We start from the raw sequence: 14,166 nt of genomic DNA, 5'->3' as shown, positions 1-14,166 counted from the left end.
CAAGCTGCAAATTAGGGTCATTTAGCGAACGGTCGAACAGGAAACTGTTCGGCCCGAACTCATCCTCGGGCCAAACCGTCCACTCGTCCCTATTATTAGCCTACTGTTTAATTCGATTACTGTTAGCTGTTGGCTGTTCCTTAGATGTTCTGATGAATTACTGGTTTACAGTTTGCATTGTTTAGGATAATGTGATCAAGCTCTTATCTGATTTGGGTGGTATATATTCTGTGTAAATTGACAATAAAGTGAGTTCCAGTTTGCACCTAAGCTAATGTCCTCTAGATCTTGGGTGCAGTGCTAATACCTGGTTCCTGGTTTCCAGAGTGGAGGAAGCTGTATCTTGGGGGAAGAACCCAACATGTTTCTGGGATGAAACATGTTGGGTGGAGCCTAAGCTGCTGACATTATTAAGTCTGTGATTAAAAGAGAGAAAAAAATAAATAAAAATGGGTGTATTGTGTTTTTGTGCACTAAAATTCATTATAGTGTATTGTTTCCAAGAAACCTTACATTTTAAAAATGGATGCGCAAATACTGTGCGACATAAAAAAACTGAAAACATCCCCATTTTACTCTCCATGGTCTCTGTTTTCATGAATATATAATGTTTGTAGGTTCTAAGTAGCTTTCTAGCAAAAAAAAAAAAGATTTTAACGTATATGTGGGAAATTTCAGGATCAACCCAATTATGAGATCTCCTGTAATCCATCATCAATCATAAAACAACTGACTGAAAAAAAACTGACAACCTTTGAGCACATGACTGATACCCAATGATAACATCATTGAATGACAGATTCATATACCTGTTGAAAATATGTAAGTAAATTTGTTGCATAGAGATATGTGGGGGTGGGGCAACACTAATGCTGCGTACACACAACCGTTTTTCAGGATGTAAAAAATTTCATTTTTAATGGTCTAGAAAAAACAAAGTTTTTTTCAACACGATCGTTAAACCAGCCTTGCCTACACACGATTGTGAAAAAAAGAAAAATGCTCTAGCAAAGCGCGGTGACATACAACACATACAACGGCACTATAAGGGGAAGTTCCATTCATTCCAGTCCTCGCCCTGGTGTCTGTCTATTTACCTTGATTTCTGGACCCTGACCCTGATCCTGACCCTTGATCCTGATCCCTGCCTGGACTTATCCTCCCTGTTTCCTGATTCCTGTTTCCCTGGATTCCTACCTCGCAGCCTGTCCATCCGTCCGCTCCCTGCTCTGCTCTGTCCCCATCCTTACCCATCTGCTGACTTCCCACGTGTATGACCTTGGCCTGGCTTTGTTTATGAATACGGTATCTCCCTTTGATTGTATATATTGTTTGCTGTTTATTGTGCACTGGTTGTCCCCACATGTTGTAAATAAACACCTTTTTACTTCACTACTCACATGGTTGGTTTCCTCTGTGCAGTCACACAGTACTGATCTGCTAGCATTCCTGACAGTATACCAGGGCCATCCCTTGATCAGACGTGATTGCTTTGAGGAACCATCCTGGTGTAGTGCGTTGCTCTAGACATGGATTACAATGAAATCCTTTACTTTTCTCTGCTGGCAGAAGAGGATGAGGGGTATTGTCGCCAGGTTTTGGAGGGGTTGACTAGTGACAAGCTGAGGGAAACTATCCGATCAGCTCATTCCTGGGTGGATCAGGGTTACATGACTTTTGATGATGTTCAGGCATTAATTTGGTTGTGTGTAAAGCCAGCCCTGTCATTTATTCCTGACGGCAGTGACGATTTCTCTCCCCCCTTCAGTCATGACCAAGTTGAATCCCTGGTGTGGTTATTAGAGGATGATCCGGCGTCTTTTGATGAGCATTATTCTTCTTGTCCCCAGCAAAAGTTGTCTGAATGCATTTGTTCAGTGCAGTCTCTGATTAGACAAGGTGTGTGTGAACCTGCTTTTGTTCAGCCTGTGCTGCAGGCATGGTCAGACCTCCTGATTCCAGCCAAGCCACTCCGTTCCAGCCCTGCTATTAACCACCTACCTTCCCAAGGATCCATCTGTCCATCACCAATGGCAACCCCAGCCAAGATAGTTCCGCATCCTACCAAATATTACTACCCAGTCTCTACCTGTTGTGCCAGTTGCCCAGCCTGTTGTGCCAGTTGCCCAGCCTGGTGTGCCAGTTGCCCAGCCTGTTGTGCCAGTTGCCCAGCCTGTTGTGCCAGTTGCCCAGCCTGACGTGCCATTTGCCCAGCCTGTTGTGCCGGTTGCCCAGCCTGACGTGCCAGTTGCCCAGCCTGACGTGCCAGTTGCCCAGCCTGACATGCCAGTTGCCCCAGCCTGACGTGCCAGTTGCCCCAGCCTGACGTGCCAGTTGCCCAGCCTGACGTGCCAGTTGCCCAGCCTGACGTTGCAATGCCAACATACCAACTTGTTGAGCCCCTGTCTGTTGCCCAGCCGGAGGTGTTCCTGTCTGCTGCCCAGCCAGAGGTGTTCCTGTCTGCTGCCCAGCCGGAGGTGTTCCTGTCGGCTGCCCAGCCGGAGGTGTTCCTGTCTGCTGCCCAGCCGGAGGTGTTCCTGTCTGCTGCCCAGCTCGACGACCCGGAGCCTTCTGCCCAGCTCGACGACCCGGAGCTTGCTGCCCAGCTCGACGACCCGGAGCCTGTTGCCCAGCCTGACGACCCGGAGCCTCTGTCTGCTGCCCAGCTCGATGACCCAGAGCCTGCTGCCCAGCTCGATGACCCGGAGCCTGCCGCCCAGCCCGATGACCCGGGGTCTGCTGCCCAGCTTGATTTGCCCCTGTCTGCTTCCCAGCTGGATGTACTTTTTGCCCAGCCTGAGATTTCTGTACCCGCTGCCCAGCTTGAACTGCACTTTGCCCTGTTTAAAGTCGTGGACCTTCCTCCGGCCCAACCTGATGTGACTTTATCTGCTGCCCGGCTTGACACCGCGGACTTCCCCCAGCAACAGCTAATTGGAGCGTCCGGAGGCCGCTCCTTTGAGGGGGGGTACTGTCAGGGAAGGTTCCCCCCGCTGGTGTTACTGCCTGGTATTTGGCGTGCAGTACTGTGGCCCACCACCAGGTGTCTCCCGGCAGTCTTAGGCTGCCGGGGGAGTTCTTCCCTGGTGGTGTTATGTGATCCTTGGGCTGCAGTACTGGCGTCCACCAGCGGGGGATTCTTGGCAGTGTGGAGCATACAGCCCTTCCTGCGTTCAGGTGTAACCTGAACACAATTAGCAAGCATATATATACCCGGCGTGTGAAATCAGTCCTCGCCCTGGTATCTGTCTATTTACCTTGATCCTGAGCCTGTATCCTGACCTTGATTTCTGGACCCTGACCCTGACCCTGATCCTTGATCCTGATCCCTGCCTGGACTTATCCTCCCTGTTTCCTGATTCCTGTTTCCCTGGATTCCTACCTCGCAGCCTGTCCATCCGTCCGCTCCCTGCTCTGCTCTGTCCCCATCCTTACCCATCTGCTGACTTCCCACGTGTATGACCTCGGCCTGGCTTTGTTTATGAATACGGTATCTCCCTTTGATTGTATATATTGTTTGCTGTTTATTGTGCACTGGTTGTCCCCACATGTTGTAAATAAACACCTTTTTACTTCACTACTCACATGGTTGGTTTTCTCTGTGCAGTCACACAGTACTGATCTGCTAGCATTCCTGACACTGTGGGGGCACTTGACAGGAGGGAGGGGCCAGGAGCTCCAGCCAGGAACCCGAGAAGAGGAGGATCCGGGCTGATCTGTGCAAAACCACTGCACAGAGCAGGTAAGTATAACATGTTTGTTATTTTAATAGAAGAAAAAAAATGGGACTTTAGTATCACTTTTATTGTCTCCAGTGTCCTTATCTACAGTGGTAATTATTTTTTAATTTGTCACAACCATAGCAAAACATTGTGAAGCGGCAATAATAAGAACTATCTGAATTTTCAATACATGTGTAACTTGTAAGCAAAGGTGTAGGTACACTTTAATGTACATTGAGTACTGTAACTGGAATATACACTTGAAGCCAGACGTACTTGGGTTTGAGGCACCACTATTTGGTTGTAAACACAGCTCAGTTGATATAGTCTTTTAACTACTGTACTGCTAGGAAAGATACCTCTCTTAGTTTTATTCTGCTATAGTTAAATAAAATTATTTTAAATACACACAATTATATGTCACCTTTCACAGGGAAACATAACAAAGACTCGATTCAGAAAAAGGTCTTCATAGTGCTTTGATCCTCATGTGTCTTTTAACACACAAAATTGCAAAGTGTTGAATGTGACACTGGGAATGTCTTACAGAAAAAGAAATACAGTGAATGTAATATTTCTGCGGTTGGTTTCATGGGAAAATGTGACACTATTTTCATTTACTCAGTGTTTTAGCAACAGAAAGAAAACAAAATTCATATAGGATCTAATCAAATGGTGCCCTCTTGTGGAAGAAATCCAAACATAAAATAAGCTTGTAATATGCAGAACACTGTGAAAAAAGAAACACGTTATATATATTATATACGTTATATTCATGTTTGTATAAAAGAAAAATAATAAATACTTGATCTATAAAATATAAAAAGTATTTGTCCTTTTAGTTTGAAAATGTTCAGATAATAGGGGACAGTTACTAAAACTGGAGCATGCAAAATCTATTGCAGCTCTGCATAGAAACCAATCAACTTCCAGGTTTTATTGTCAAAGCTTAAAGCTTAAAGTGTCATTAACCGCTTGCTGCCCATGTAACTTAGATGTACGGTGGGAAGGTGGCCCTCAGTCACTTCAGCTTGCCGATGCCGCCAATGCAGTAGGCCGATGCTGCTCCTCACTCCAGCTTGCAGAGGGGCCGTTTCTTCTCCTCACAGTCGAACAGGAAGTGGGTCCTGAGACCCGATTGGGTCCTAAGACTCCCTGGCCAATCGGGTCTCAGGACCTGCTTACTGATGGGCCGGGAGGAGAAGCAGGAAGACATTCGCAAATATTAATTCGCTAACGTCACATAATTGGATGGGCTCAGTGTGCAGTGCTCTGTCTCCGGAGCCCACCCTTTTTTGAAGCCAATTAGAGCCTCAGGCTCTAATCATGTGCTTCAAAAAAGAAAAACTGTTGAAATCCATGTGTCACGATCATGCGTCAGGCTTGAAGACCAGTTGCAATTGCAGGACAACCACCGACTAGCAGGATAGGTACACAGGCAGTCACCCTGGCAGATGACACAGGCTTACCTGAGGTGCGGAGTCTAATGCTGCGTACACACGATCATTTTTCGGCATGAAAAAAACAAAGTTTTTAAAAAATGTCATTTAAAATGATTGTGTGTGGGTTTCACATAATTTTTCGGGTTCTGAAAAACGACAAAAATTTTTTCGAACATGCTTGCATTTTTTAACAACGTTTTAAACAATGTAGTTTTTCGGGTTGTAAAAAATGATCGTGTGTGGGCTAAAACGACGTTAAAAACCTGCGCATGCTCAGAAGCAAGTTATGAGACGGGAGCGCTCGTTCTGGTAAAACTACCATTCGTAAAAGCACAAATTGTCACAAATTGTCTTTATGGTCGTTACCCTCTGACTGAGAGAGATGTGGATCACATAAACACATAAACACGCGACAAGAATTACAACATAAATAGACCTGAAGTGTGCCTTGGTGGTCTGGTCAGTATGCCAAGAAAAGGGGGTATACCCAAGGTAAGTAATGGGTAGTTAATTGAAGAAGGATACGCTGAGAAGTGCCCTGAAAAAGGGAAGGGGGGAGGATGTCGAATGCAATTGAATGGGCAGACTCACGGACATGGGGTGAGCTGGGAAGAGTCGGCCCAGTGACGTGTAGTACCGCACACTGAACCGACAAAGAGCATGGGTGAGTGGGCTGCCTAAATACCCTCCGGGATCCTCCCATAAACTCAGGCCACCAAACTGGCCTTCTTATTTATGGTCGTTACCCTCTGACCGAGAGAGATGTGGATCACATAAACACGCGACAAGACTTACAACATAAATAGACCTGAAGTGTGCCTTGGTGGTCTGGTCACTATGCCAAGAAAAGGGGGCAAAAGACTCAGATAGGGAAATAGCTTTTATTGATTTCTTGTATTTATTGAGCCAGCTTGGAAAAGGCTTGTGCCATTTCTTCCTGAGGATTTGGGATGTATGTGGCAAAACAAGGAGACTTCCATCAGCCTGGTATCTTGATTACGTGGTCTGGTACTCCCTGTTGGGAGGCAGCTAAGGCTGCTCTAATTCGGATAGAATGTCCAGAAAACTGACTGGGGTTTGAAGCCCAAGTTACTTAGGAGGATTCTGACATGCTTGACACACTGGCTGCCAGTGCCAGTGTCATGCTTGACACACTGGTTTAGAAAGGGTAGCAACGAGCTACCATCAGATTGGCTGGGTAGATGGAGCAGTAGTCGGTCGAGCACCATCACTGGGCGTCAGGCATTGTTAGTCTGAAACAGGTTGATGTCAACCCCCGGGGCTGGTTTGTTGCGTTTGCAGACTGTGAGAGTGTGGTTTTTTCGAAAGCGAGTCGGGTGGCGTCGGAGCAGTTTCTGACTGCCGGAGCCACTGACTGTAAATTCACTAGGTCGTAGGGAACCGTAGAAGGCCTGGTAGATGGCTTTTTGGGTGACTACGCTGGGCAAAGCCCTAAACATGGAACGAGTAAGGATTTCAGACATTTCCCTAAAGAGGGCACTCTTGAAAGGTAGACGCTTGCCACTGACTACAGGTTGGTGCTTCTGTATGCCCTGACTTGACTGCATGGGCTTGAGAATACTGACGGTTTCCTGGGGTCCTGCAGGGACAGGAAATACTGGACGCCATCTAGATATGTCGTGATAGTATTGTGAGAAAGGGTCAGCTGCGTGTGGCAATACGATATGAAGGCTAGGACGTGTCTAAAGTTGCCTATTGCTGCTCCGGGGCAAGGGGCCAAAAATGTGCGGTTAGTGTTCCAAGCAGTGCGATAGGCCTTCAGTGTGTTGCATGCCAAGGAGTGGTTAATAAGCTGGGTTGCATTGGTGAAATGCGACTTCAGTCCATCATCAGCAATGACCAGGGTGGGACAGGGATAGTTGTTGGGTCGGCTCCAGGCTCTTGCTGGAAAAAAGTAAGGTTGGAATGGGACAGTGCATCACCTGCGATTTTGCATTTGCCTGGAATATGTCTACATAAGATATTAACTGGTGACAGAGTGACAGCTGCGCTAGCCTGCGCAGGAAGGATGTGATGGGGAGTGACTTAGATCCACCTTAATTGATGATGTCGGCTGTGGCCTGATTGTCTGTGGTGAAGAACACTGTCTGTCCTGTTCAAGTGTGGCCCCAGACCTGGGCAGCTGCCACGATGGGGTACAGCACGAGGCGTGATGAAGACTGGATGAAGCAGAAATTTAAGAGAATTTCTGGGGGCCAAGGTTTGGAGAACCAGTGGCGGCCGAAAAATGGCCACAAAAGTCCGTGGTGGCTCGGCTGACACTGCCGGGATGAAGATTGAAATGCTGTTCTATCAGGTGGGGAAGTTGTTCCACATAGCTAAGTCTGCTACTGATGCTAGGTCTAGTTTGGGAACTTGGACTGGATCTTGCATTGGTGTGAGAAAATCAAGACAATACACAGGTGCTCAACAAGACGATATACACGCACTCGCAGACCAACGTGCACTCGCAGACCAACGTGCGGTCGCAGACCAACGTGCGCCCGCAGACCAACGTGCGCCCGCAGACCAACGTGCAACCGCAAACCAACGTGCACTCGCTGACCAACGTGCACTGGCTGACCAATGTGCACCCGCAGACCAACATGCATTTGCAGACCAACGTGTCCTCGCTGACCAACGTGCACTCGCTGGTGCTGGATGGAAACCTGAACTAACCTTTCTCCAAGATAATGGAGAAAGAAGTTGTACAACAGCTGCAACGGCATTTAGACACCCATAAATTACTCGACACGTTTCAATCAGGCTTCCGTCCGGGTCACGGAACAGAAACGGCGCTGCTCAAAATATGGGATGACGCTTTAGAGGCCGCAGACGTAGGAGAATCTTGTCTCCTGATCCTGCTGGACCTAAGCGCGGCTTTCGACACGGTAGACCACGGACTACTACTAGCTAGGCTAGCTGAAGTGACTTGAGTAGCGGAAGGTGATTTACCCCGGTTCTCCTCCTTTTTGGAAAACTGATCTCAAACAGTGAAACTGGGATCTTTCACTTCTGGAAAACGTACGGTATCATGCGGAGTCCCTCAGGGATCTCCCTTGTCACCCATATTGTTCAATATCTATCTCCCCCCTCTTTTTGAAATCATCAGTAACCAGAAGCTACTTTACCACTCCTATGCAGACGACACTTAACTGTATTTCCGCATCTGCAACAAAAAGGATCATTCTCTTGGACTAGAGAAATCCCTCTCTCTAATAGATAACTGGATGACATCCAGTTATCTTAAACTCAACGGTTCAAATACAGAACTTCTCCTGTTTCACGCTAACCGAAAAAGTCACCCCGCGTCAACATGGACTCCCCCGCCCATTCTGGGTAAAACTATCACCCCTAGCACCAAAGTCTCTGAGTCATTTTCGACACCTACATGACAATGGATGCACAAATAGGGTCAGTAGTCAGCAGATCGCACCATCTGCTGCGCCTACTATGCAGACTCACCCCCTTTATCCCGAAAGAGGACATGGCAGTCGTGGTGGGAACAATCATCAATTCCAGACTGGACTACGCAAATGCCCTCTATCTAGGACTCCCCAAATACCAAATCACTCGTCTGCAAGTCGTTCAAAATATGGCAGTTCGATTAGTGACCGACAAAAAACATGGGAATCAATCTCACCTTCGCTGAGATCCCTTCATTGGTTGCCAGTAAAAGACAGAATCACTTTCAAGGCACTCTCCCTAATGCATAAGTGTATTCAAGGCAACCGCCCCCCCATATTTATGCAAAAAAATAAAAGCCCATAACCCCAATCGCATTCTGCGATCCACCAATCAAAACCTACTCCAGATACCCAAAGCCAGATACAAGTCCAAAGGAGATCGATGATTTGCAGTACAGGGACCTCGACTGTGGAATGCACTACCAACCACCATCCGACTGGAGTCAGACCACTTGGCCTTCAGGAGAAAGATTAAAACCCATCTCTTCTGAGGTCAAGGGGTTCTTTACCCATGAAATGTATACATCGCCCAGAGGCGATTCAGTTTGCATGTGTTGCACTTTACAAGTTTCTCACTCACTCACTTAACCTCAGGGAAAAAGACAGAGAAAAGATGAGTGGCCCGCGTGCCACTGAAGATGAATGGCCAACTGGGTGCCACTGTGTGTTTGTGTGGCTGATTGTTTGTCACTGAGGTGTATTTGCAAGTTTAGTTTGTTTTCGGGTTTGCACGTACGTGCGTGCCGCAAAGTGTTTTATACTACTGCAGACAATATTGTGTGGTTGCAAGGGTGTCAGTGAGTGTCAGGTTGCTGGGATGATATTGTGTGGTTACAGGGGCCTCGATGAGTATGAAGGTTTGTTTTGAGACGACATTGCGTGGTTGAAAGGATCTCAGTCTGGTTTGCTGAGACGATATTGCGTGGTTGCAAAGGTGTCAATGATTATGAGGTTTGTTTTGAGATGACATTGTATGGTTGCAAGGGCCTCAACAAGTGAGGGGTTGCTGAGACGATGTTGCATTTTTCAATGGTCTCAAATGAGTGTCAGGCTGCTGAGACGAGTTTGTATGGCTGCAAAGGTCTGAACGGGTGTCAGGTTGCTGAGACGAGATTGTGTGGTTGCAAAGGTCTAGACGAGTGTGAGATAGCTGAGATGATATTACATTTTACAAGGGTCTCAAATGAGTGTCAAGTTGCTGAGACAATATTCCCTGGCTTTTTTTTCTTTTTTTTTTAAATGATTGTGAATGAAACGCTGGTAAACATAAGTTACTGCGTCTGGCAGTGTTTACAAGCTGTTACAGGCATTGGCGTTTCGAATGCCTCTGAACATCTGTCTGAACCCATTTTTTTTTCCGGTTTCTGAACTCAACTGCCTAGAAACGACTATAAATGATCCTGTGTACATGTACTGATAAGATAACAGAGGAGAGATTGGGGATCCTGTGTACATTTACTGGTAACAGAGGAGAGATCAGGGGCGGCTGAAAAACACCCAACTGTTCCTAAACGTCCGTTTACCAACAGCAGTGTTCATGAAGCCTAAGATGCTTTGTCTGGCTGCAAGGGTCTCAATGAATGCCAGGTTGCTGGGGCGAGACTGCGTGGTCACAAAGGTATTTGACGAGTGGGAGGTTGCTCGAGATGGTATTGCGTGGTTTCAAGGGTCTCGATGAGTGTGGGGCTGCTGAGACGGTATTAAGTTTGCAAGGGTCTCAACAAGGGTGTCAGGCTGCTGAGACGATTTTGCGTGGTTGCAAGGGTCTTGAGGAGTGTGGGGCTGCTGAGACGGTATTGCATTTGCAAGGGTCTCAACAAGGGTGTCAGGCTGCTGAGACGATTTTGCGTGGTTGCAATGGTCTCAACAAGTGTCAGGTTGCTGGGCCGACATTGCGTGGTGGCAAAGTTTTTTTTGTTTTGTTTTTTTGCGTTTTTATTTCTTACTGCGTTTTTTTTGTGTTTATATATATATATATATATATATATATATATATATATATATATATATATATATATATATTTTGCATTTTGTAAGGGTCATGTGTTGCAAGGGTCTTAACAAGGGTGTCAGGCTGCTGAGATGATTTGCATGGTTGCAAGGGTCTTGAGGAGTGTGGGGCTGCTGAGACGGTATTGCATTTGCAAGGGTCTCAACAAGGGTGTCAGGCTGCTGAGACGATTTTGCGTGGTTGCAATGGTCTCAACAAGTGTCAGGTTGCTGGGCCGAGATTGCGTGGTGGCAAAGTTTTTTTTGTTTTGTTTTTTTTGCGTTTTTATTTCTTACTGCGTTTTTTTTGTGTTTATATATATATATATATATATATATATATATATATATATATATATATATATATATATATTGCGTTTTGTAAGGGTCATGTGTTGCAAGGGTCTTAACAAGGGTGTCAGGCTGCTGAGATGATTTGCATGGTTGCAAGTATACAATCAATAAGAATTGGGTTACTGAGAAAGGATAGAAACACCTGGTTTGTTTGTACCTTTAAGTGAGCAGTATAAGGTAGAAGGACAACGTCCGTTTGATTCGTAGGTTCCGTAAGGGCCACTAACGAACGATATGGGAGACAACTAATGGTAGCAAATCGATAGGACATAAAGAATGTAATAACAAATCTTACTTGCGACAGTGGGCCATGCGAGTGAGTTTGCGGCGGACTGTGGCTAAAGTGAAACATATCGGGAAGGTGTAGCGTGATGTCGTGCATGAGGCAAAACAACGAGGTTTGGTGTAGAAAATAGAACGCGAGAAATGTGTGCGAATGATTTGTAAGCTCCACTGCGGGAACCGAACATATGGTACGGGTGACACCACGAGTGGCCACGAATTTGACAAACAAGCTAATGAATCCTACCTAACTATGTAACTATGAACCTGGCACAGTGAACGCGCGACTGGGTTTGCTTTGGACTGGAATGGGTGTGCAACACATCCGAAGAGTGTGGTGTGGTGCCATGCATGACGCACAGGCAATAACTTTGGTAAATAAATGAGAGAGAAGAACCGTGTACAAACAATTCGTAAGTTCTGCTGCGGGAACTAAAATACACAGCATGAGGGAAACAACAAATCACATCTGTAGAATGTATGCAATGTATCTGATACAAATCGGTTATAAAGAGAAATGACTGATACAAAACGGTTGTAAAATGCATGAAATGAAACCGATACAAATCTGTAGTAAGAAGTATTGAACGAATCTGATACAAATTGGTTGTAGAGTGTATGCTACCCCTTGCTTTGAAACCGAACACCTACCAACCACCCATCCCCCCAGGCTAATCAAGTGCAGACAAGGTACCAGGTGGGTCCAATTACCACCTCAATCTGCCAAAGAACCCATACAAACAATACATGCTAATCTCCAAATGGATGAGACAGCAACACTGGACAGTGAATTTTATAACCAGTGAAGCCTGTGGCGAGTGATATCAGACAACGACTGACAGTGGCTCGGAGGCTTAGATTTACAAATGAATCGTATGTTTGGCAGGAGGAAGTTACAAATGTACCAAGCCTGTGCCGAATGATGTTGGAACATGAGCAACAATAACTCAGAGGTAGGTTTTTTACAAAAGAAATGCAGGATAGGAAGCATAATGAATTGCAAGATTTCACATGATACTAAAAGGTTTGAATACTACCTGCAAAAGAAAGCAGGAACCGCCGACGAAGACCATGCTGAAAAATGATCGTGTGTATGCGGCATTAGTACTAACCTGTGTTTTTTGTTTATAGTGTAAAAAGTAGAAAATGCAGTGGTGATCAAATACCACCAAATGAAAGTTCTATTTGTGGGGAAAAAAGGACATACATTTTATTTGTTTACAGTGTTGCATTACCACACAATTGTCTGTTAAAATAATGCAGTGCCATATCACAAAAAAATGGCTTGGTGATGAAGGGGGGTAAACCAATATCATAAAAAACGACCAATAAATGGTGTATTACATGCTGTTCATACTCACTCAGTCACTATGGGATTTGTTTTCTGTATTATGCAAAAAAACTAATTGATCCTGTTGTTCTCTATCTCCCCCTTCTGTCCAAGTCCCCAAATCAGCTAAGGATTTTGCAGAGCATTATTGACAGCTGTGCACATGCTAAGTTTTCAGTGAGTTTCTATGCTGAGCATTTCCTCCCTATTACATCTAAGCAGCCCATGTGACTATAGAGTCACGCATGTGGGCGTATACACAGTGGTAAATGACAGCCCACTCATTGCCTCCTTTTCCATGCCCACTACCCATCTAAACACAATGGGGGTGGGATATTACTTGAAGATTGATGGAGGCTTCACCTCCCTTTTATTCTCAGACACAGGCTGGAGGGGCGTGACACAGCCTGTGACTGGCAGAAATCCGCCCATACCATGTTATTGCCAAAAAATAATAAAGATTTTATTTCAAATATATATTTGTATTACAAGTTAAAACAATTTATAGATAATTATTATTTGTTTTTACTCTGTATTTCAAAGGCTGTTTTTTTTATTTTGAACAGCAGCAGAGGATTAGAACCTCTTCCTGCCACTGTTTCCCTACAGACAGACTGGGAAAGAGCTGGACCATGTGGCAGCTGTTTATCAATTAGGAAAACGGTATGTTTTTTCATTAAAATAATTACAGTGCCATCATCTTTATACAGAAAAAGAAGGGATAATGTAAATGAAACAGTGTGTGTGTTTAGTATCACTTTAATTGAACAAGCTGACATCAGAAGCTGGTTGGCTACCAATTAAAGCTGCACCAGATGCTGGGTGCTCCATTTTTTGAAAATCTCCCCCAATGTATAGACAGGAAGCAATAACCTAATAGCATGTCTTTGGAGTGAGGAACGAAACTAGAGTACCTGGAGAAAACCACACACGCACAAGAAGCATATGCAAAGGCCATGCCCTGGCCAATGACCTTAGTGCTACAAGGCAGAGGTACTAACTACTAAGTCCATGTGCTGCTCCTCAGTGTAATATAAATAATATACCATCTAGAAAAAATGTTGCTTTTTAACCAAAAGCTGAATATTTGCAGTAGCTTGTGTTCTTCAGTATGATCATTAATTCTGGGTTAACACTAAAGATCGCAGTGGCTCACAGCAGCAGTCCGGTGCGTCTCCGTTCACTGTTTTAGGTCAGATTTCAGCCTGAATTTTGAGCTGAATTCAGACCTGAAACATACAAAAAGACGCACAGGGATCCTGTGCAATTCACATCGGAACTTCTGCGGAGATGTGTGAACCGGCTCCAAAGACACAATCTTCTACTATGCGAATTGGATGCTGCAAAATCCATATTCAATTCACATAGGTGTGAACCCAGCCTTTATCTTATGCCTGTATACAGCAAGTATTAGTAATAGTTAGAGCAATAGAATGGGGGTAACACATTTTTTTTTGTAGTTTAAGGAGGCTGCAAATGGGGGTAAGGAAGCGGAGGTGCTAGGACTTACCTGCAGTAGACTTCCAAAGCCTCTAACTGAGAGGATATAAAGCCATTCTGACAGGCAAAGCCTTTCGTTT

Source organism: Rana temporaria, chromosome 1 (genome assembly GCF_905171775.1).
Source record: "Rana temporaria chromosome 1, aRanTem1.1, whole genome shotgun sequence".
NCBI classification, from domain to species: Eukaryota; Metazoa; Chordata; class Amphibia; order Anura; family Ranidae; genus Rana; species Rana temporaria.
This window is presented reverse-complemented; position numbering follows the sequence as displayed.